We start from the raw sequence: 25,029 nt of genomic DNA on the forward strand, positions 1-25,029 counted from the left end.
GCAGACCAAGCCCCTAGTTAACACCTCCTCCCTCCTTAAAAGGCAGCCTAGGGCCACACTGTCCTTACCTGGGCTTATTATTGGGAGGTATCTCCTACCCTAAGGAGCCCTGGTAGAGCAGTAGTTAAGTGCTTGGCTGCTAACCAAAAGGTCAGTGGTTTGAACCCACCAGCCACTTGGGGGAGAAAGATGTGGCAATCTGTTTCCATAAAGATTTACAGCCTTGGAACTCTGTGGAGCAGTTCTACTTTGTCCTATAGGATTGCTATGAGTCTGTGACTCAATGGCAATGGGTTTTTGTTTTGTTTTGTTTTTTATCTCTTATCCTATTCCAAGAAGCCTTTAGAGTATCCTTTACAAGCACAAGCGGTTCAGACCCTGAGAGGAGACCTGGTAAACACCATAGCCAATGAGATTGTAGCCCCCTTTTTAGGCTTGTTCTCTAGGCACTGTCACTATTTCCCACGTGGTCAGGTTATAGACTATATTCACCGACACAAACAATTGCCAGAAGGCCCCTGGAAGAAGTCTCACATTCTGTCTCCTGAATTCATTCATTATGGACCACTTAAATGCCTGTCCAATGAACCCTGGTGGTGCAACGGTTAAGCACTCTGCTGCTAACCAAAAGGTTCGCAGTTTGAACCCACCCAGTGACTTTGTGGGAGAAAGACCTGTTGATCTGCTTCTGTAGAGATTATAGCCTAGGAAACTGTATGGGGCAGCTCTATTCTGTCACATGGGTTTGCCAGGAGTTGAAAATTGACTTGACAGCACCCAACAACAACAAACATTCTGTCTAGGGCTGGGGGCCTGGCAAAAAATGCAGACCCCACTGGCTGAATGGCTCCACCCTGCCCAATTTCCATCTGGCCATGCCTCTCCTGTTTGCCATGGGGGTGGGGCACTGTGGTGAAATGAGCTCCTTTATGTGGCCTTTTTTTCTTGGCACTTTGGATAAACAGCTTGAGAGATTTTTCCCCCTAAGCCTTGAGGAGTTACCTTTGCCCTAGTTTTCTACCCCAGAGGCTTTGATACTTTCGTCCAAGTTAATTGATATTTCTTGAGTAAGTTGTAAACAATTTGATGGTTTGATACTTTTTCTCTGGACCCCAGAGACAGTCTGCCCTGTGATTGGTATGCACCTTGCAGGGATTGGTCAATATACTATGCAAATGAAATGTCTGTGGCCTATGCAGAGGGGATTGGTGAATTCAAGGCCCTGGTGGGAGGACCGTGCCCTGAAATTGACCAGGAGTTTGCTTGTCTGTTCAGCCAACACCATAGAGGTTTGTAGAGGGTAAGAAGGAGGGAGAAAGAAGCAGGAAGGGAGATAAAGACATGAAAAGAGAAGAGAAAAGAAACAAAGAGAGGAGGCAAGGAACCTCCTACAAGAGCTGTGACACAGGTCTAGAAGCCTAGAGAGACCTAGAAGAGGCCTTGCAGCAGATCTGGTGGTGACAGGCCTGGGAGAGACCTACAGCAGAGCTGGTGGCAGGGAGGCCTGTCCTGAGGGGCCTAGAGAAGGCCTGTCCTGAGGGGGCTAAAAGGAGGCCTGCACAGCAGAGAGGGGTCATGCATGGCAGAGAGAAGGGCTTGCTTGCTTGTGTGGATGAGAGGATTTGAGAGAGCTGTCCTGCACTGAAGAAGGGAAGGATGTGCTCTCCGCTTCTGGGGAGCCTTCCAGTCTTTGCCTACATGCTTCCTGATTCAGATCTTGAGTTGTAGCCTCTTGATTCCGATCCCAGGTTGTACCCTGTTGTTTCCTTAATAAACCACTTAACTGTAAGTATAGTCTGTCAGCTCTATGTGGCCATTGCAAAGAATTATAGAACCCAGAAGAGAAGTAGAGAGTGCTGTGGGGAGGATGGCTGGTGTCAGAATTGGTAAAAAGGCTGGAGACTGGAGGTATGTCTGACCTATACCTCACAGGGATAAGCTTTGGACTGATGTTGATTCTCATCATCCCTCCTGAAGTTAGGTTCTGACACTTCTACTACCATTCTAGCAGCACTTTCCGCTCTGCTAGGGAGAACACAAGGTCAGGGGACCTGGTGATTGTTTCAAGTAATTGTTACCTGCTGATAAGGATCTAGTATGTAGAATATATAAAGAGCTCTTTCAATTCAACAATGAAAAGACAAACAACCCAATTAAAAAATGGGCAGAATACTTGAATAGACATTTCTCCAAACTACAACATGGATAAACTTTGAGAACATTATGCTAAGTCAAAGAAGCCAGACTGAAAAGACCATATGTTCTATGATTCCAGCTGTATGGAAAGGAATCTGTTTGGGAACGTTCAGAATAGGCACATCTACAGAGACAGAAAATATATTAGTTGTTGTTTAGGGCTGAGGTGTTGGGGGACCGTGGGGAGCGACTGTTAAACGCTACAGGATTTCTTTTTGAGGTGGTGAAAATGCTCTAAAATTGATCGTGGTGATGGTTGTACAAATCTATGAATATACTAGAAATTATCGAATTATATTTTTTTATACTTTAAATAGGTGAATTGTATGGTATGTTATTTATATCTCAACAAAGCAGCTACAAATGGGTAAGGAGAGACCATTAGTAGGATCTAGGGTGTTGTAGATGGAAAGCCTCAGCTGTGTTTGCACTACGTAGAATAGTCCTGTGATCAGAGCTGTGTGTCACGGCAAGGGGTGAAGAAGGGAGCCTGGACTTGATACCTTAGAGGCTGAAGCCCATAGTCACTCAGTAGTTGAGTAAACAAACACCGAGGTTCCTGGATCTTTGTGAATGCCTCATAAGTGAGGGGAAAGAGAAGAAAAGAGTTTGGCTTAAGTCTTAGGATTTGGAACTAGGAAAGGCTTTTGGTGGTGGCTCAAAGTGATTTGGAATTAAGGCTCTAACAGAACCAGTAATATTGTATATTTGTGCATCTCTTCACACCTCAGAAAGCACCACATCTGGGATCTCATTTGAGGTCTGAGTGCCATGAGACTGGAAAAATCTCATTTGCTCCTCAACATGGAAACTTGAGCAAGGAAACCAGTTGTCCCTAAAAGTGTTATGGTAGAAAGCCCTGCTGTCAGTGGAGACTGTGACAGTTTGTTGAAGGATCAAGTTGAGGTAGGACCTAGTAGGTTGAACAGAGTTAAATGTGTCATTTCACCCAAGTTTTAAATCAGCTATTGCTATGCTCATTTACTGTGTGATGTTGAGCAAGCCACTTGCCTCTACAAATTTGCCGTAAAATTGCGAATCAGGAGGACTGGCTTTGAAAGAAATTATGAAGCCGCATTCTGTGTTCACTGTCCTCTCCTGTACTTTAGTTCCAACCATGCGTCTGCTCCAAACACCAGGGTTAACCCAACCTAGTCCGGGCCCTTCAGAACTTGGCTGGCAGCCAGCAGCCTGAGAGAAAGATTCAGAAAGAGACTAGATTAGGCTAAAACATTCTGATAAGCAGATTCATGATAACATATGCATGACTAAGAGTAATTTAATGTGTTCCATTTTAAAAGACGAGGCCTGTTAACCCAAGAAACAATTTAATGAACCCATACCTCATTGTAATAAAACTTCTTTGTTTTATTTTGTCTGAGGTAAGTGGAACTTCAGGATGCTTCTTAACTGACATCAGCTGCATCAATGCATCTCAAATTTCAATATACGTATGAATCACCTGAGAATCTTGTTAAACTTGATTCTGATTTAGTAGGTCTGGGGTGGGGCCTGAGATTCTGCATTTCCAACAAGCTCTGCTAGCTGCTGACCACCCTTTGAGTAGGGAGGCCTGGATGACCACCAACTCCACATGCAGCAATCCTATTGCATCCCAGAAGAAATGAGTCAAGCAAGTTCTTTCTAGGAGTCACCTTGACATTCTGTATAGACTTCCATTAGAGCACACAAAACATGGCCAACAAGCCTATGAAAAGATGCTCAATCCATTAAAAACCCATTACCATCAAGTCAATTCTGAGCCATAGTGGCCCTGTAGGACAGAGAACTGCCCCACAGAGTTTCCAAGGAGTACCTGGTGGATTCGAACTACTGACCTTTTGGTTAGCAGCTGCAGCACTTAACCACTACATCAGCAGGGTTTTCTTAACTCCATTAGACACTAAAATAAATAAATAAATAAACCAAACCTGTTGCTGTCGAGTCAATTTTGACTCATATTGACCCTATAGGACAGAGTAGAACTGCTGATCTTTTGGTTAGCAGCCAAGCTCGTAAGCCCTGAGCCACCAAGGCTCCCCAATGCTCTTATCCCCCACAAGTGCTTCCAGCGTTCCAGTAGAGTAGATGAGGGCTGTGAACTCACAGTGGAGTCGGTGGTTTCAGGGTCACTGATTTTGAGGAGAGGAAGTCCTTGAGGTGAGGAGCTGTTGACGGGGGATGACTGGAGCTCCTGAGGATTGAAGGGCTCTTTAGCCCAGAATGGGGGCAGAAGGAAGGGCCAGCTAAGAACTGGGCCCTAGAATGTCTTAGGGCATGTTGGTGGTAACAAAAAAACCAAACCCATTGCTGTTGAGTCGGTTCCAACTCATAGCGACCCTATAGGATGGAGTAGAATTGCCCCCATAGAGTTTCCAAGGAGCACCTTGTGGATTTGAACTGCTGACCTTTCAGTTAGCAGCCATAGCTTTTAACCACTACGCCACCAGAGTTTCCACACTGGTGGTAGGAGTGGATTATAAGCCAGGGCTTCCCTTCTCTTTCACTGCCCACTGCCTGCACTTCCACTACAGCTCAGGGCCTTCAGGCTGCCCCAGGCCCCTTGGGAAAGCTGCCCCAGGCCCCTTGGGAAAGCTGCCCACCAGCCAGTTCATACTAAGATGTTAGGGGCTTAATGTATGACTTATTTCAGGGCCATTAGCACTCAGAAAGCAGCTTTCTGGAGAAAGCACTATTTCTAAAGTGGAATTTTAAGCTTCGGGGCTCCCGGGTAGGAAGCTGCTGGTAATATAGGCAAGGCCTCCAAATCCCATCTTCCCAGGGGCAGCCCAGGACAGCCTAGGGGCCTAAGAATCTGCTCTGCCTCCAGCTTTCACTGGTGGTGGCTGGCAGGGCCTCAGAGCAGGCCTGTCTGGAGAAGCCTGGCAGGCGGGGACTGAAGAATTCCCCAATCGCTTGGCTGCCTCCTGGAATCTCTTGCAGCCTCATCCTCTGTGGGAGAAAGGCAGCAATTAGCATAACTGGAATAGATCCTCTTTGTCTACATTCCAGACTGCAGGAGTAGGGCCTTCCCCAGAGACATGCTAATTATGCGGAAGGGATCCTGGGTACCTGCTGGCATAGGTTCTTGCTCAAATGTAGCTGCTGTTGGAAAATAAACCAGGTGTAGGTGGAGCCATGGTTCGGGCTTCTCATCCAGGAAAACTTCTGCCACTCCAGCCACTCACAATATCTTTCTCCTCTAAATTCTTACAGCCCTTTGTGGTCAGGAAAACATGCTTGCTGCTGGCATTGAGTGTCTTCTATCATCTCACCCATGATGGTTTTTCTTTCCACCTCGATTACAGTTCCTTGGCAGGGGACCTTGTTTTATAGTTAATTAATCAAGCAACTAATGAATTAATATTTATCAAAGAAACTATTTGCCAGGCACTGTGCCAGGTCCTGGAGATACAAAGATGAATGAGGCACCATCAAGGATGAGGGACATATAGCCTCATTGGGGTTACAGGGGTACAGAGCCCAGTAAACAAACTGTTAACATACCAATGGTATAGAGGTTCTCTGGGAGTGCTGAGGGGCACAGAAGTTCCTAGGAAAGGGAGGAAGCAAGAATGCTTCCTGGAAGAAGTGGCATTTGAACAGTATTAAGGATGAGTAAGGGTTTATCAAGGAGTCCTAGCGGTGCAACAGTTAAGTGGTTGGCTGCTAACTGAAAGGTTAGTGGTTTGAACCCACCCAGAGGCTCCACAGGAGAAAAGACCTGATGATCTGCTCCCGTAAAAATTATAGGCTAGAAAACCCTATGGGGCAGTTCTACTCTGTTACATGGGGTTGCTGTGAATCAGAATTGACTCAATGGCACCTAATAACAATAGGAGTTTACTGGAAATAATAGGTCATGCGAAGTGTTAAGCACTTGACTACTAGCTGAAAGGCTGACTGAACCCACTCAGAGGCACCTTGGAAAACAGGCCTGGTGATCTGCTAGCCAAAAGGTCTTTGAAAACCCTGTGGAGCAGATCTACTCTGCATACATTGGGTTGTCATGAGTTGGAATTGACTCAATGGCGACTAACAACAATGACAACAATGGGTTTATCAAATGCGTAGGTATTCCAGACAAAGGGAAATGCATGTACAAAATCATGGGGGTGTGAAAGAGTTGTGGGCTTTCCTGGAACCATGGGTAGTCGAGGTGGCTTTATTGTGGACCACCTGTGAGAGGGACAGGGGTGAAGCAGAGAGGCAGGGATAGTTGGGCCCTAAAAGGCTTTATTTCCCAAGGTGAAGAGTTGGTGGTTGGCTTATTTAGCTGAGCATAATGTCTTCATGCTCTGTCCATACTGTGGAATGTATCAAGACTTCATTTTTCCTACTGGTTGAGCAATATTCCACTGTATGTACATAGCACATTTTGTCTATCCATTCATCAGTTGATGGCATTTAGGTCGTTTCTGCCTTTTGGCTACTTGAATAGTGCTGCAATGAACATTGTTGTACATGTCTCTATTTGAGCCTCGTCTTTCATGTCTTTTAGGTATACATCTCAGGGCGGAATTGCTGGGTCATGCAGTAGTTCTATTTTTAGTTTTTTGAGGAACTGCTACACCATTTCCACAATGGCTATACCATTTTGCATTGCCACCAGCAATGGATAGGGTTCCATTTCCCTACATCCTCACCACCATTTGTTGTTTTTATTTTTTAGCTATCCTAATAGGAATGAAATGGTATCTCATTGTGGTTTTGATTTGCATCTCTCTGATGGCTAATGACAGAGCATCTTTTCATGTGTTTGGTGGTCATTTGAATGACCTCTTTGGTAAAACGTCTATTCAAGTTCTTCGTCCATTTTATGATTGGATTATTTGTCTTTTTCTTGTTAAGTTTTATATATATTTTGATCATTAGATTCTTGTTGAATATATGGTTTCCAAAGACATTCTCCCAGTTAGTAGCTTGTCTTTCCACTTTTTTGGTAAAGTCTTTTGATGAACAAAAGTTTTTAATTTTTAGGAGGTCCCATTTATTTATTTTGTCTTTTGGCCATTTGAGCTTTTTTTATTATACTAGATAATCCATTGTTGAAAGCTAGGCCTGACAGCGTTGCCCCTACTTGTTCTTCTAAGAATTTTATGGTTTTAGTTTGCACATTTAGGTCCTTATTACATTTTGAATTTGTTTTTGTGTATGGTGTGAGGCACAGATCCTGTGTCACTTTTCTGCATGTGGCATTCCAGTTTTCCCAGCACCATTTATTTAAGAGACTTTTCTTTCCCCATTGAATGAACTTAGCACCTTTGTTAAAAATCAGTTGACCAAAGATATGTGGGTTTATTTCCACACTCTCAATTATATTCCATTGGTCTATGTGTCTTTTGTTATACCAGTGCAAGGCTGTATAGTATGTTTTAAAATCATGAAGTATAAGTCTTCCTACTCTGTTCTTCTCTTTGAACATTGCTTTAGCTGTTCAGGGCCTCTTGCCATTCCACATAAAGTTGAGGATTGGTTTTTCTATTTCTGTAAAGAAGGCTGTTGGAATTTTGACCCAGATTGAGTTGAATGTTAGCAATAGATCACTTTGGATAGTACTGACATCTTAACAATATTAAATCTTCTAATCCATGAGTACCGCATAGGGTATTTAATAGCTGATTTCCAGAAGGAGATCATCAGGCCTTCCTTACAAAGCATCTCTGAGTGGACTCAGATCGTCAAGCTATTGGTTAGCAACCCAGTGTTTACCTGTTTGTGCCACTCAGGGACACCCCAGATACCGTAGGGTGTTATAAGATGCATGGGAGACTGGATGGATTGTCAATTTTGAGGTTATTGGTGATTTTAGAGCAGCTTCAGTGGAGTAGGTCACACTTCCAACAAGCTTTGCTGTGAAGAGTACCAAAACCCAAAACCAAACCCAGTGCCATCGAGTCGATTCCGACTCATAGCAACCCTATAGGATAGAGTAGAACTGCCCCATACAGTTTCCAAGGAGTGCCTGGCAGATTCAAACTGCTGACCCTTTGGTTAGCAGCCGTAGCACTTAACCACTACGCCACCAGGGTTTCCATGTAAAGAGTAGGGGTTGGTAAAATGAAGCAAAAGGGGAACAGGTATAAGGAAGACTTCCCTTTTGAGACAGGTTTGGTACATACCTCAATCGTTTTGCTTTCCATATTTTACTGAAATTATCTGTGTAGATGAAAGTCTGCCTTCCTGACCTCCCCTCAGCATCCTTGTCACACCTCAGTCTGGGTCAGGGGCTCTTCTCTTAACTTCCCAGCCCTTCTGAAGCCCTTTGGTAGAGCACCTACGTGGTAAAACGGTTTGTTGGTTACTTGTGTGTTTCCCCGTTAGAACGGGAGGAGCACAGGAACTATGCCTGGTGTGCCTTGATTTTCCCAGCACCTGCCCCAGTGCCTGCTACAAAATACATAGTGGCTCAATAAATGTGTTTTGAACCAACTTGTATAAGTGAGATATTGGATGAAGTCTTCTGCTTCTAGACACTGCTTACCTGGGGAAACGTAAGTGGAGTGAACGGTGACTGTCCTGTGGTTGGAGCAGCAACGCATATGGCAACACTAGCCCAGCTGAGAAAAAATGATGTAAGAACAAAGGGCTATGTGGTTACTACAGTCATAAACTGGGACCAATGCCTTGTGGGTGAATATTCAAGTACAAGCTCAAGCATGTCCACTGCAGGTATGTAGACTTAGAGGAGCTCACTCATTTGTTCCCAGAGCTGGTTTTTATGGGTGCCAAGGGTGTGCTAATTCTTGTTCCTGCTGGGTCATGGGAAATCTCAAAAGGAAGCAGAAGTTGTCATGTTCCTCTGATAAATAGGTGCCATAAATGAAAAGATTTGACTGCTCACAAATAATAGTTCCAACCTCACTGATGCCTGGAATTTTACCAGTCTCCCAGGCAGGGAGAGCCTGTTTTGTGACATGATAGAGTTTGCTCTAGGAAGTGGTTGTAATATCTTAAGATCAAGGAGACCTTTTCTGATGCATTGTTGCCAAGTGGGCCTGGAGAAGATGAAAAAATTCTAGCATCTTCAGGATCCGTTTTTAACTTTTGATACAAATACTGCGTTCTGGAAAAGGGGAGACGGTATACTTTCATAGAAAAAAGCTGTGGCCAATGATTCAGAAGACTGAGTTGAGTGACTTTGCCATTTAAGACCCATGGATGTTTCCATGACCTCGGCCTTGGTTTTCTCATCTATAAAATGGGGATACTACTACTTGTTCTAGCCCCTCACAGGCTAGTTTTTTTTTTTTAATAATTTTTATTGTGTTTTAAGTGAAAGTTTACAAATCAAGCCAGTCTGTCACATATAAACTTATATACACCTTACTACATTTTTTTTACATACTCCCATTTAAAAAAATTACTCTCCCCCTAATGAGTCAGCCCACTCCCTTCTTCCAGTCTCTCCTTTCGTGACCATTTTGCCAGTTTCTAACCCTCTCTACCCTCCCATCTCCCCGCCAGACAGGAGATGCCAACACGGTCTCAAGTGTCCACCTGATACAAGTAGCTCACTTTTCATCAGTATCTCTCTCCAACCCACTGTCCAGTCCCTTCCATGTCTGATGAGTGGTCTTCAGGAATGGTTCCTGTCCTGGGCCAACAGAAGGTCTGGGGACCATGACCGCCGGAATTCTTCTAGTCTCAGTCAGGCCATTAAGTCTAGTCTTTTTATGAGAATTTGGGGTCTGCATCCCACTGATCTCCTGCTCCCTCAGGGGTTCTCTGTTGTGCTCCCTGCCAGGGCAGTCATCGGTTGTGGCTGGGCACCAACTAGTTCTTCTGGTCTCAGGATGATGTAAGTCTCTAGTTCATGTGGCCCTTTCTGTCTCTTGGGCTCATAGTTATTGTGTGACCTTGGTGTTCTTCATTCTCCTTTGACCCAGGTGGGTTGAGACCAATTGATGCATCTTAGATGGTCGCTTGTTAGCATTTAAGTCACAGGCTAGTTTTGAGGATGAAATGAGATAAAAATATGGAAGCACATTAGAAGCTGCCACATGCTGCCCTGATGTAAGGATGCTTCTTTTTATTACACACTAGCTGGGCTCTCCCTCCTCCAACATCTTCAAAATCAGACCACGTGAGCCTGCAGAGTGTGGGGGTGTATGTGGGAGTGGGGCTTTCTTGGCCCAATCCCCAGGTCTCCAACTGGCAGCATAATCTCTGCTGTGCGTTTTTTGCCCTTTTTGGTTATGCCCTGCACTAGAGCCAGTTGAGGCTTCAAAGCCAGAAGTGGTTATCCAGTTTCTGCAATGAGCAAACCAAGCGTTCCTCAGGGCGGCACTCTGAGCTCCTCCAGAAGGCCAGTTCTGGAGAGCCATCAGAGACTGGCCTTTATCTCTGGGACAGTTTATAGCCATTCAGGCATTTTATTGTCTCCCCAGTGATGACATGATTAGAATGTGGTCCGTCCCTTTGTAGCACTCCCCAGTGTTGAATTAAAAGGGGGAGGCCAGGGAACCTGGCACTGGACAGTGAGAGCTATGGACTTGGGATTTTACAAGCTCCCAGAGTTCTTTTTGGATAGGGAGGCAGCTGAGCTGGGAAGGGTTGAAGACCTGGAGTTCTCCTTTCTGATCTGGCTGCTGAGAGTGGAGCAGAGGTGGGTTATAAATCTCTGGGTGACATCTTGTTAAAATACATTTATACAAAGCAGAACAGTGCCAGCACTGGGGGGTAGTGGCTTTCTAGGAGCCACCTCTGAGAGGTGGCAGAGCCAAAATGTGGCATTGAGAAGGTGGAATTTAGTAAAAAATGATCAGCTCCTTCACCTTCCTGATCACCAAACCTTCCTGTATGTTTTTGCAACCTTTACTCCTCTCTGTCACAATGGAGGAAACCCTGGTGGCGTAGTGGTTAAGTGCTACAGCTGCTAACCAAGAGGTCAGCAGTTCAAATCTGCCAGGTGCTCCATGGAAACTCTATGGGGAAGTTCTATTCTGTCCTATAGGATTGCTATGAGTCAGAATCGACTCGCTGGCAGTGGGTTTTTGGTTTTTTGGTCACAATGGAAGTTAGGTCCCTCTTTCTGCCCAGCCAATTCCCAACATCTGTGCCCTGGATTTCATACCCTGCTGATTCCATCAAATGTCTCCTTTCTCCCATATGTCTTTAATTACTCCCCATTTAGCTAGTTCTTTCTATCTGCATGTAATACCTTCAAGTTTCATTTAAACAAAAAAGCCTCACCTGCCTTCATAGCGCCTTCAAGCTAACATTCTATTTCTTACACCTTCTGGGAAGAGTTTTCTAGGCTTTCCTTCTCCTCCAGTTCATGCCTTAATGTAATGCGATCTGTCTTGTCCATCTACTACAGGACCAAACCTGCTCCCAGTGTGTTGCCAAAATGCGTTTTTGTAGAGCAAATGTACATTTTCTAGGCATGTTCAATTTTTTTTTAATTGTACTTTAGATGAAGTTTTACAGAACAAACTAACTTCTCATTAAACAGTTAGTACATGTATTGTTTTATGACACTGGTTAACAACCCCATGATATGTCAGTACTCTCCCATCTCGACCCTGGGTTCCCTATTACCAGCTTTCCTGTCCCCTCCTACCTTCTAGTCCTTGCCCCTGGGCTGTTGTGCCCATTTAGTCTCATTTTGTACTATGGGTCTGTCTAATCTTTGGCTAGAAGGTGAACCTCTGGAGTGACTTCATTACTGAGCTAAAAGGGTATCTGGGGGCCATGCTCTCGAGGTTTCTCCAGTCTCTGTCAGGCCAGTAAGTCTGGTCTTTTTTTTTTTCTAATTAGAATTTTATTCAATGTTTTTCTCCAGCTCTATCCGGGACCCTCTATTGTGATCCCTGTTAGAGCAGTCAGTGGTGGTAAGTGGGCACTATCTAGCTGTACTGGTGGAGGCCATGGTAGTTGTGGTCTATAAGTCCTTTGGGCTAATCTTTCCCTTGTGTCTTTTCTTTTCTTCATTTTCCCTTGCTTCTAAAGGGGTAAGACCAGTGGAGTATCTTAGATGGCCACTCACAGGCTTTTAAGACCCCAGACGCTACTCACCAAAGTAGAATATAGACGCTACTCACCAAAGTTGACCTCTTCTTTCTGAAAGAAAAACTTCCCTCTTCTCTTAAATTTTGGACATCGTATGTTGCTGATTTTCCTAGATCTTCAATGTCTATTTCATCTAGTTACATAACACAACAACTACCACCTATCTGAAATTCCAGCCTAGATATCTTTCCTGGGCTCTACTCAGTGGTCTCTAAACAATCAAGCTTATCAATATCAGACAGAATGAGGCCAGGGGCCAACTTCAGAACAGACCTTCAACTGCTCATATGCAAGTTCAAGTTGAAGCGGAAGAAAATTAAAACAAGTCCATAAGAACCAAAATATGACCTTGAGTATATCCCATCTGAATATGGAGACCATTTCAAGAATAGATTTGCTGCACTGAGCACTAATGACTGAAGACGAGATGAGTTGTGGGATGGCATCAAGGACATCGTACATAAAGAAAGCAAAAGGTCATTCAAAAAAAAAAAAAAAAAACAGGAAAGAAAGAAAAGACCAAAATGGATGTCAAAAGAGACTCTGAAATTTGCTCTTGAATGTAGAGCAGCTAAAGTGAATGGAAGAAATCATGAAGTAAAAGAGCTGAAGAGGAGATTTCAAAGGGCAGCTCGAGAAGACAAAGTAAAGTATTATAATCAAGTGTGCAAAGACGTGGAGATAGAAAACCAAAAGGGAAGCACATGGTCAGCATTTCTCAAGATGAAAGAACTGAAGAAAAAATTCAACCCTCGTGTGACAATTTTGAAGGATCCTATGAGAAAAATATTGAATGACCCAGAAGCATCAAAAGATAGAAAGAATACCTAGAGTCACTGTACCAAAAGGAATTGGTCAATGTTCAACCTTTTCAGGAAGTAGCATATGATCAAGAACTGATGGTACTGAAGGAAGAAGTTCAAGCTGCACTGAAGACATTGGTGAAAAACAAGGCTCCAGGAGCTGATGGAATACCAGTTGAGATGTTTCAACAAATGGATGCAGCACTGGAGGTGCTCATTCATCTATACCAAGAAATTTGGAAGGCAACTTCCTGGCCAATCGACTGGAAGAGATCCATATTTGTGCCCATTCCAAATAAAGGTGATCCAACAGAATGCAGAAATTATCAAACAATATCACTAATGTCACACACAAGTAAAATTTTGCTGAAGGTAGTTCAAAAATGGTTTCAGTGGTACATTGACAGGGAACTGCCAGAAAGTCAAGCTGGATTCAGAAGAGGATATCATCAGATATTGCTGATGTCAGATGGATCTTGGCTGAAAGCAGAGACTATCAGAAAGATGTTTACCTGTGTTTTATTCACTATATAAAGGCATTAGATTGTGTGAATCATAACAAATTATGGATAATATTGCAAAGAATGGAAATTCCAGAATACTTAATTGTGCTCATGCTGAACATGTACATAGACCAAGAAACAGTTGTTTGAACAGAATAATGGGATACTACATGGTTTGAAATCAAGAAAGGCGTGTTTCAGGGTTGTATCATTTCACCATACTTTTTCAATCTGTAGAGCCAATAATTCAAGAAGTTGGACTACACGAAGAAGAATGTGGCATCAGGATTTGTGGAAGACTCATAACCAGTCTGCAATATGCAGATGACAAAACCTTGCTTTTGGAAAGTGAAGATGTTGCAGCCTTAGTAAGGATTATGCCTCAACAGAAAGGAAACAAAAATCCTCACAACTGGACCAATAAGCAACATCATGATAAAGGGAGGAAATATTGACATTGTCAAGGATTTCATTTTATTTGGATTTGCAATCAACGGCCATAGAAGCAGCAGCCAAGAAATCAAACCATGTACCGCCTTGGGCAAGGATGCTGCAAAAGACCCCTTTAAAGTGTTCAAAAGCAAAGGTGTCACTTTGAAGACTAAGGTGCACCTGACCCAAGCTGTGATATTTTCAATCATCTCATATGCATGTGAAAGCTGGACAATGAATAAGGAAGTCCAAAGAAGAATTGATGTCTTTTTGAATTATGGTGTTGGCAAAAAATAATGAATATATCATAGACTGCCAGAAGAACAAACAAATCTGTCTTGGAAGAAGTACAGCCAGAATGCTCCTTGAAGCCAGGATGGTGAGACTGTCTCAGGTACTTTGAACATGTTATCAAGAGGGACCGTTCCTGGAGAAGGACATTATGTTTCATAAGGTAGAGGGTCATTGAAAAAGAGGAAGACCTTTGACGAGATGGATTGACCACAATGGCTAGAACAAAGGGCTCAAACATAGCAGTGACTGTGAGAATGGCTCAGAACCAGGCAGTGGTTCATTGTGCTGTACATAGGGTTGCTATTGCCACGAGTTGGAACCAACTTGACGGCACCTAACCCCAAGACATCCAAACTTAGTGTAGACTTGTTCATCCTCTCCTTCCCTCTCTCTTATGCTTCAGCAAGTGGCATGCCTTAGTAACCCCGTTGCTCAAACTAGAAACCTGATTATGAGTCAAGTGTGTGGCTGTCTCTGTGGAATGCCTGGTGAGTCAATGGAAGATTCCCTTGAGCCCATGTTTTCTCCTGCCACCCTCTGAGAGTAGATTTTGAAAAGAGATTGGGTCAGGGGAAGGTCATGAGATGGAGCTCGTTTTCCCTTTTTAGGACTGAACATCTATGACAAATTTCATCCATGTCTGAGATATTTTAGCAGTGAAAGGTTGTCAGGGTAGGATTCTGGCAGATCGCTCACCAGAGGACATCTCAGAGAATGCCCTTGAGGGTGAACCCAACAGGGAAATAGTCTTGATCTTTTCTTGGTGTAAGACCTGGGTCAGGCACCTCAGCAGAGCTGGAGAGGTCCCCTGAGAAGAAGCGTGGCAGAAGGGGAGGGCTGGGCAAGATGGAAAGCTCCATGAGGAAAGGCTGGATGTGCAGATTGTGACATCATAGAGGGCTCACAAGGCACTGAAGAAGGAGCTGGAATTCCTTGAAGAGAAGAAGCCATTCCCCCCATCTCCAGGGATTAAGGAGCCCTGGTGGTACTGTGGTTAAATGCTCAGCTGCTAAGGTCTGCAGATCGAATCCACCAGCTGCTCCTTGGAAACCCTATGGGGCAGTTCTACTCTGTTCTATAGGGTCTCTATGAGTCAGGATGAAGGCAACAGGTTTTTGGCCCAGAGCTAAGCTTCAGGAAAACAGGTCCTGGAAGACCCAGAAGGTGAGAGAGTCCCATGGTGGGAGAAAGTGGGCAGAGGAGGAGACTGTAAAGATGGTAAAGGCCAAACCTTCCTCATTCCAGCCGGGGTAGATCAGAAGCAGGATGGTGTGCACAGAGTCCATGGACTTCTTTGGTGGAGCACAATCAGAGGCTATAAAGTGTCTTCCCTACCTCCTCATGGACTCTGAGGAAAAAGTCCAACATCTCCCTGTCGTTCCTGGTTTTGAACAGGCGGGATAACTTCTTGGAAGGAGGATCTCTATTTTTCTAATTCATTCTTTCTCCTTCTGCCTTTCCCTTGATATTCCCCCACCCTATCTCCATTTCCTCCTAGTCTAGTCTGGCAAGTCATCTCTTCTGGCTCTAACCTGGATCATGTCTTTTTATTTCTCTCTCTGGAAATAGCTATCTGTCCAGAGGTGTGCTTTAAGGAGGTTTCTTTCTTATCTTTTTCTCTTTTATAATGTTCCTGTAACAGCAGTGGTCTCCTAAGAACCGTTTCATCATATCACTCCCCAGGCTGAAAGTGTTTAGAAATTCTCTCACACCTGGTGAATCAATTCTCAGCTCCTCACTCAGGTATCTGATGCCCTCCACAATGGCCCTCCCCCACTTCAAACTTGTCAGCAACCCAGAGTACACCTGTTTCAGCTACTCACCTTTCCACCGCCTTCAGTGAGTGTGGTGTGAACGGTAACATACACACACACACACATACACTCACACACGCTCACACTCTTGTTCTCCTTGGAATCCAGTCCTAACTTTTCCCTTGGCAGGCTGTGCTGCCTGGGACATGTCGCATCCTCTCTCAGCACCTCAGATTTCCCATCTGTAAAACAAAGGGGTTGGACTAGATGAGTTTCATTCAGGTCTTTTGTTTTGGCACTGAGATTCAATACCTTTGTGACTAACTAGAAACCTACTTGAAGACAAGGGCTCTGCCTCTCATATGTCTTTGTGTTCTTGACAGAAGCAATAAAGACACTGTTGGACAGGTAAGGATGATTTTGTTATTGTGACAGTCTGTGCTACCAAGGAGGCACAAGTTCTCCCTGCTGGCGTGGGTCTAGGATAAGTGGTCTTGAGCTGGTTATCTTGCTCTTGTATTGCATTCCATTATCTGGGCCTGGGTGTTTATTTGTTCTTGACTTTGGAGGCTGGCATGCTGTGATCCTTCCACTGAATAGGAAACATGCCCCAAGTGAATGGAAAGAGGGGTATTTGTTTCTGGGTATATAAAAAAAAAAACAGTGGCTGGAAACTGAGTTCCTTAGATGTTGCCAGGGGCCATAGGATCTGCAGTCAAGACTTTCTTGTCTTAGTTTCCTTTTCTGAAAAATGGGGATCATTTGAGGGATTAAAGATGAAAATGGGTGGGAGTGCCTATCATGTAATAGATGTCATATAACAGACACTCAATAGATGTCAGTGTTCTTGTTTCCTTCTCTCTCCCTCCTTCCTTCCCTACTCTTGCCTAGGGAAGATTATTTTCCCTCCACCCAGGGGCGTATTATCAGATAGGATCACTGTGAGTAGGCAGTGGGTTTCTGGTTTTGGTTACCCAGGGCCAAGGGTGAGAAAAGTAATCTTCCTTGCTTTGTGATATACCTATTCTTCTAGTTCACCTTCCCAGTGGGGTACAGCCTTTTGGGGACCCAGTATTAAGTCTCTTATCTGACTGCCCACCTTGAGAGGGCTCTGAAACTCAAACTATGCCGTTCACTGTTAAGCCGCACCAGTTCCCACTCACGGTGAGTCCACGTGCGTCGGAGTAGACCTGTGCTCCGCAGGGTTTTCATGGATGTGACATTTCAGAAGCAGATCGCCAGGACTTACTTCTGAGGTACCTTTCAGTGGGCTTGAACTGCCAACCTTTCAAGAACTTAACTGTTTGCACCACCTAGGACTCCTGGGAGGGCTCTAGGCATCTCCATATTCCCCAATTTCCCAACCTCTTTTACCGATTTCCAGCGGCTACCAGTTCCGCTTGTGTGGGGGAGAGTGAGCATTTTCACTGTACTGCCTCCCCGGCCAGCAGGTAAACTCATTCATTTCACCAATTATATTCTTCCTCTTTTTAAAGGCCCCCCTGTGTATATGTAACTCAGACCTAGGCTTGTTAATGTAACGAGGGAGATATCACTAGTAGACGGCAACGGTTCAGCGTGTGCCTGCGTAAAAACAACGCTCTTTCTTCTGTGATCTTATACTTAAGTAGAAAAAAAAAAAAAAAGAAACAAAGGTTGCCTCATTCTGCCCAAGGGTAGTGGTCTAAGCCTTACTTTCCAAATCCTATGCATTTTGCAGTGGCAGGTGGGACGGTTCAAGACAGAAGCTTCAAAGAAAATAAGATAATGGTTTTGTGACCCCGGACTTGTCTTAAAGGAGTAGGTGGTTGATGGGAATCCACATTACCACTGGCAGTTGAGGCTGGTTAGCAAATATGTTAAACAGGAAGGAGAATAGCACTTAGATTTCCCTCATCAAATATTTGTAATATTTGATTTTGGGAAAAGAAACAACAAAGTGCTAGAAAAGAAGCTCTATGGAATAGTGGAAATCAATTAATCTGTGGCCAAAAGGGAATCCTTGGGTGGTACAAATGGCTAATGTGCTTGGCTGCTAACTGAATGAAAGGTTGGAGGTTTGAGTCCACTCAGAGCCACCTTGGAAGAAAGGCCTGGTGATTACTTCATAAAAATTAAAACCCAGTGCCGTCGAGTCGATTCCAATTCATGGCAACTGTAGCACTTAACCACTACGCCACCAGGGTTTCCTTCATAAAAATCAGCCGTTGAAAACCTTACTGAGCACAGTTCTACGCTGACACATGTGGGGTCACCATGAGTTGTGAATTGACTCCACTGCAACAGGTGGTGGCCAAGAGTGGTGCCAGCAGGATGCCCAGGCTGGGAGATGCTTCTCTGAGAGCAGACCTGTTTGCCTACTCCATGTTCTGGGCCCAGGCTCTATTAGGGCTCTCTGTCCTTAGAGGGCTGTCTGTGGCCTTGACCAAGAGCATCACCAATTTGCCTGAAGCCGCACTTGAACCCAGTGGTTTCAAACTCTCAAAGATGAGGAATGTGGCATCAGAAATCCAGGGGAGTTTGTTAAACACACACATACCCAAATAGCCCACCCCAGTGATTCTGATTTGGCGATACTGCATCGGGGTCCAAGAATCTCTATGTTTACCGAGTTCACCAGGAATCCTGCTGCACAGCCAGGTGTGAGCACCACTGCCCTCACCCCACATGGAGGGACCACAGCTGGATGCACTCGCTCTCAAATCGGCTCCTTTCTGTTCAATCTCAGACTGTGGCTCTCCACTGTTTCTCAGCCTCAACATTACACTTCTTGTGTATTTGACTTACCTTCCCAACAAGGAGAAAGATTCTCAGGCAACCGGTCTGTCTTAGTTATCTAGTGCTACTATAACAGAAACACCACAAGTGGATGGCTTCAACAAACAGAGATTTATTCTCTCACAGTCTAGAAGGCTAGATCGAAGTCCAAATTCACAGCGCCAGCTCCAGGGGAAGGCGCTCTCTATCAGTTCAAGGGGATGATCTTTGTCATCAATCTTCCCCTGGTCTAGGAGCTTCTCAACTGCAAAGAGCCTGGGTTCAAAGGATGTGCTATGCTCCAGGTACTCCTTTCTCAGTGGCCTGACTTCCCTCTCTCCTCTACTCACTTTCTTCTCTTTTTATCTCTTGTAAGATAAAAGGTGATGCAGGCCACACCCCAGGGAAACTCCCCTTACATGGATCAGGGTTGTGATCTGAGTAAGGGTGTGGCATCCCATCCTAATCTTCTTTAACATAAACTAATCTTGCCTCATTAATTACAAGCAGAGATTAAGATTTACAACACACAGGATAATTATATCAGGTCACAAAATGGAGGACAACCACAGAATACTGGGAATTGTGGCCTAGCCAATTTGATATATTTTGAGGGGACACAATTCAGTTCATAACACTGTCTTCCCCAGTTTTGAGGATCACTGCATTATTAATTTCCATAGGATCACTGCATTATTAATTTCCATGTCTCAGGCTGGAATGGGAGAGGAAATTCTCCAGCACATGAACCTGGGCATTGGGTCTCTGTATCTTTGTTGTCCCCATCTCCACCTTATCTCTCCCAGACAACACTGTGTGCGGGGGAGAGGGAACAGAGCCCTCACATGGTCCTGAGGGACATTATGGAGCAGAAGGAGCACATGTGCCCCAGCGATCTTTCCTCCTTTACCCTGCATGCCTGCTCTGCGGACTAACGTCAATAGGTGCTTAATAGGTTGTTAAATTCCTCTTGAAAGGATAGGCCAAGTTAGCTATTAAGTGTGTCAGCAAGTGGCGGTAACTGCTCTCTCTGTCCTGTTTCTTTCTCTGGGAAATGCATGGATGACAAAGGAATGGAATTGGCAAACCCTGCTCATTCTCAACACTGACGTAGCTGCTTGCACTGGCAGGCAAGAGGCTCTGTGCCAGAGTAGAAGGGCACGCCTTGTGCAGGGCTGGCCCTGGGAAGGATACTGTTGAGGAACAACACCTGGCATTTCTGTCACCCAGGAAGCCCAAGAATAACTTCCTTGCTCCCTTTCCTCATACGAATGGGCTGGCCCCTCTGCGCTGGGCCTGCACCCTGCAGGACAGACACTGCCTCTCCCTCTCCTTTGGAGCTCTCCTCCCTGAGCCCCTTCTCTCTGCCCCAGAAGACAGCACGTGGCCTCTTTTCTTCTGAAGGGCTTTACTGCTCTCAGCACAGGAAAGGTCAGAAGAGCATGAATGACATAGGGGGGAAGTTTCAAAGCTCATAGAGCTCGGGTGGGCTGCTCCCTGGCTAGCCCCTGGCTTCTGACTTCTCCCTACCCCCAATCTTGTTCCTCCTCCTGGTCCTACTCTTTGCCTCTTGCTAACCTAGGTAGGGAAAATGGACGTGGTTGGATGGAGTCTGGGTGGGGAAGAGGCAGTGGGGTTGGCATCCCTCTCCCATCTCCCCTACCACACCCAACCTTCTGCCCTATTTTCTATGTCCCCCAAGTGCTCTCTGATTGAAACAGTCTGGCTCAGTCCCCCTTCTACCCTGTTCCTCTTGGCCCTTACATACCATGGCATGACTTTGCCATTGACTGGAAACTAAATCTTCATGTGGGCACATCATTCCAACTAAACAGAAGACGGCAAAGAATATACCCCAGTTACTAGTGCCCTGCGTGTTGGGGAAAGTCCTGCTGTTCTGGGTCACTGACGAACTCCAGAGAAACATTTCTGATTTCTCGCTGCTCCTGGGAGGCAGTGGCGGCAAAGTTTCCACTCAAAGGTTAGTTTCAATGTAAGTCAAAGAAGAGCTCTCTTCTTGGGAAGGATTCCTGGGCATAAAAAGAAGTTGCTATGACTAAAGCAGTCCATTTGCTCATTCATTTGTCCTTTCATTCGTTCATTCCTAGTAGACCTACTAACCAGATACCGTCTAGTCAATTCTGCTCATGGACTTGAATCTTCAACCTTTCAATTAGAAGCTGAACACATTAACTATTTGCTCCAGTAGACCTGTTAAGTACTAACTCTAGGTAACACACAATCCCAGGGAGCCTACCAACTTGTTGCGGAGGTGAGACTTGAAACAATTAGACAACAAAGGCAAAACAGCATGTGATTAAACGTCCCAGGTACTTGATTTCAACCATGAATTGAAGAGGTCAGAGAAGAAGGATAGAGGAGCTGTAGGAGAGTATAGGTAATCTGTGGGGAGAAGGTGGTTTCCCAGGCCCTTGAAAGCAGGGCAGACTTCAGACAAACGGAAGAGAACGTGGAAGACCTTCTAGGCAGAAGAAATGAGAAAAAGCTTGGTGTTTTGTAGTATCAGAGGTTGTTCCGGGGCAGTGGAGGGAGCCGGAGTGACTAAATGTCGGCTGTATGCTGCTGTCTTGGACGCAGCAGACGCAGAGGCCCACAGTGGCCATTCCAGGTCTTGTCTGGTGATCACTCTGGTAACCAAGAACGCACTGAGAGTGGCATGCTGGGGACGCACTCACCTCTTCCCATGCCCTACACGCAGGCCCAGCCGGAGCTGAGGCCTCAGCCAGGCCCTCTTTTCTTGTTCCATGCCCAGAAGTAGCAAGAGAGACTGAAGAGTAGAAGCTGTTTGATTTCCAAGGCTTTCTGAGCTAGCCAGGTGGAAGGCAGCCAGGGAGGCACAGCAGCTGGTGGCAGCCTGCCTGACCGAGTTAGATAGCAGGCAGCTACTCAAGGGAATAATTGAGCAGGAGGGGGCTGGCGGGTCAGGGAACACAGGTCAGTGGAATTCTGAACAAGGTCAAAGTCCAGTTGGGTACAGTGCTTTATTACCAATTTAAATCTTGTCTTTCCTCCCAGAGCAGCTGCCATCCCTGCAGAAGAAGCCAGGGCTGCACAGAGGAAATCTGCATTTAAAGACCCCAAGTGCTGGGCACTGGGCAGGGCTGCAGTCTGCCTGCCTTCCAGCCTGTGCTCACCCCTGTGCCTGGCAGCCACATGTGGAATTTGCTCCTATTTTGGCCCACATTTGGCCAACTGCTCGCTTGGAAGAAAACCCAAAAAATTCTTAGTGGCAGAATCCCAAAGTGTGCAGGGTGGGAAGTGGTGGGTGTCTTAGTCATCTAGTGCTGCTGTAACAGAAATACCACAAGTGGATGGCTTTAACAAACAGAAGTTTATTCTCTCACAGTCTAGTAGGCTAAAAGCCCAAATTCAGGGCATCGGCTTCAGGGGAAGGCTTTCTCTGTTGGCTCTGGAGGAAGGTCCTTCTCATCAACCTTTTCCTGGACTAGGAGCTTCTCCGAGCAGGAATCACAGGTCCAAAAGACACACTCTGCTCCCGGCACTGATTTCTTGGTGGTATGAGGTCCTCCTGTCCCTCTGCTTGCTTCTCTGTTTTATATATCAAAAGAAATTGGCTCAAGACACAATTTAATCTTGTAGATTGAGTCCTGCCTCACTAACATAACTGCCACCTATCCTACCTCGTTAACATCATAGAGGTAGGCTTTACAACACCTAGGAAAATTACATCAGGTGACAAAAAAAAAAAACCAAAAAAACCAACAAAGTGGTGGGCAATCACACAATCCTGGGAATCATGGCCCAGCCAATTGATACACACATTTTGGGGGGACACAACTCAATCCATGACAGTGAGGTCTGGAAGTGGTGATAATATACTTTTCATAACTGGGACTGGAAGAAAGTTCTAAGGGAATGACAGTCAAATGAGTAGCAGAGGATATTAAAACAGTTAAGAGTTTGACTACTAGCTGAAAGGTTGGTGGTTCAAATCTACCCAGAGGCACCTCAGAAGAAAAGTCACAGCCATTGATAACCCTTGGAGGCCAGTTCTACCCTGACACACATAAAACCAAAAACCAAACCTGACGCTATCGAGTCAATTCTGACTCATAAATCAAAATCAGTTCAATGGCACCTGGTTTGGTTTTTGTTTGGAAATAGGAATATGGAATCCCTGGGTGGTGCAAACAGCTAAAGTACTCAGCTACTAACTGAGAGATTGGAGGTTCGAATCTACCCAGAGGCACCTCAGAAGAAAGGCCTGGTGATCTACTTCCAAAAAATCACTCATCAAACACCTATGGAGCACAGTTCTACTCTGACACATATGGGTTGCCATGAGTTGGAACTAACTCAACAACTGTTTTTTAAACTGGGATAGAGGGATGGAGTGCTACGAAATATGGCAGACAGAATGAGGCAATAATCTGCATTACAGTGGGGGTTGAGAGGATGGATTCTGCAAAAGTGGTTGATTGAACATGAAGAATGTAATCTACGTCACTGAATAATACATGCAAAAGTTGTTGAATTGGCAAGTGTTTTGTTATATGTATTTTTCCCACAATTTTTTTTAAAAGTGGTTGTATTTTTAGTTTTTTTGAGGAACTGCCACACTATTTTCCACAGCAGCTATACCACTTCGCATTTCCACCAGCAATGGATAAGAGCTCCAATTTCCCCCCGTTCTCACCAATATTTGTTATTTATTTATCTTAACCATCCTGGTGGGAGTGAAATGGTATCTCATTGTGATTTTGACTTACATCTTTCTGATGGCTGTTGGTGTTGAACTTCCTTTCATGTGTTTGGTGGCTATTTGAACGTCCCCTTTGGGGAAATGTCTATTCAAGTCCTTTGCCCATTTTATGACTGTGTTTTCTTTTTGTTGTTAAGTTGTCAAACTTTTATATATATTTTGGCTATTAGATTCTTGTTGAACGTATGGTTTCCAAAGATACTCTCCTAGTTGGGATCTTGTCTTTTCACTTTTTTGGTAAAATCTTTTGATGCACAATTTTAAAAAGTTTTTATGAGGTCCCGTTTATTTATTTATTTCTGTCTACCATATTGACCCAGCAATTCCACCGTAGGTATACACCCAAAAGACTTGAAAGCAGAGACTCAAATAGAGACTTGCACACCGGTATTCATTGCAGCACTATTCACAGTAACCAAAAGGCAGAAACAATCTAAATATCCAACAACAGATGAATGCATAAACAAAATGTGGTACATATATACAATGGAATATACCACTCAGCCAATAGAAGAAATGAAGTCTTGATACATGCTACAGTATGGAGCTTGGAGACATTATGTTGAGTGAAAAAAGTCAATCACAGAAGGTCAAATATTGTATGAACTCACTTATGAGAAAGGCAAATGTATAGAGAACAAAGTTTATTAGTGGTTATCAGGGCAGGAAGGAGGAAGAGGGGGTGGTTATTGCTCATGGAGTACTGAGTTTCCATTTACAGTGATAAAAAACTCACATTGATTAAGGGTAAGGCTGCATAGTTGATAAATGTAATTGCTGTCAATAAGTTGTACGCCTGTAAAAAGTCGAGTTGGCAAAAGTTGTGTGATGTACTTAAAATGACAAAAACTAAAAAAAGGAGTGGTTGTGAAGCTGCTTGTGCTCAGCTAAACACCTCATGGAATTTGGTTCCTTGGTTTGGAGGTTTAGGGTCATGGTTTCATGGACATCCCAGTTAATTGGCCTAAAAATATGTTTAGTGCTTCTGTTCTACCTCCTAGTTCATTGTGTAGAACCGGGCCATCCAAGGCACAACAATTGGTCTCTATTCACCTGGAGCAACAGAGGAAGAAGGAGAGTCAGAAGTAGGTGGAGGAAAAGGAATGCATGGTTAATTGCCTCCATGAACAACTGCCTTCTTTGCTATGAGGACAGAAGAACTGGATGGAGCCCAGCTACCATTACTAAACATTTTGATCAAAGGTTCTATGAAAGAATGTAGAACAAAATTCTTACACACACAAAAGTAAATAAATAAAGACCAGACTTAATGGTCTAACAGAGACTGGAGAAACCCTGAGAGTATGGCTCCTGGACACACTTTTAACTCAGCAATGAAGTAACTCCTGAGGTTCACCCTTCAGCCAAAGATTAGACAGACCCATAAAACAAAACGAGACTAAATGGGCACACCAGCCCAGGGGCAAGGACAAGAATGCAGGAAGGGATTGGAAAGCTGGTAATGGGGAACCCAAGGTCAAGAAGGGGAGGGTGTTGACATATCGTGGGGTTGGCAACCAGTGTCACAAAAC

This window comes from Elephas maximus, chromosome 11, assembly GCF_024166365.1.
Source record: "Elephas maximus indicus isolate mEleMax1 chromosome 11, mEleMax1 primary haplotype, whole genome shotgun sequence".
NCBI classification, from domain to species: domain Eukaryota; kingdom Metazoa; phylum Chordata; class Mammalia; order Proboscidea; family Elephantidae; genus Elephas; species Elephas maximus.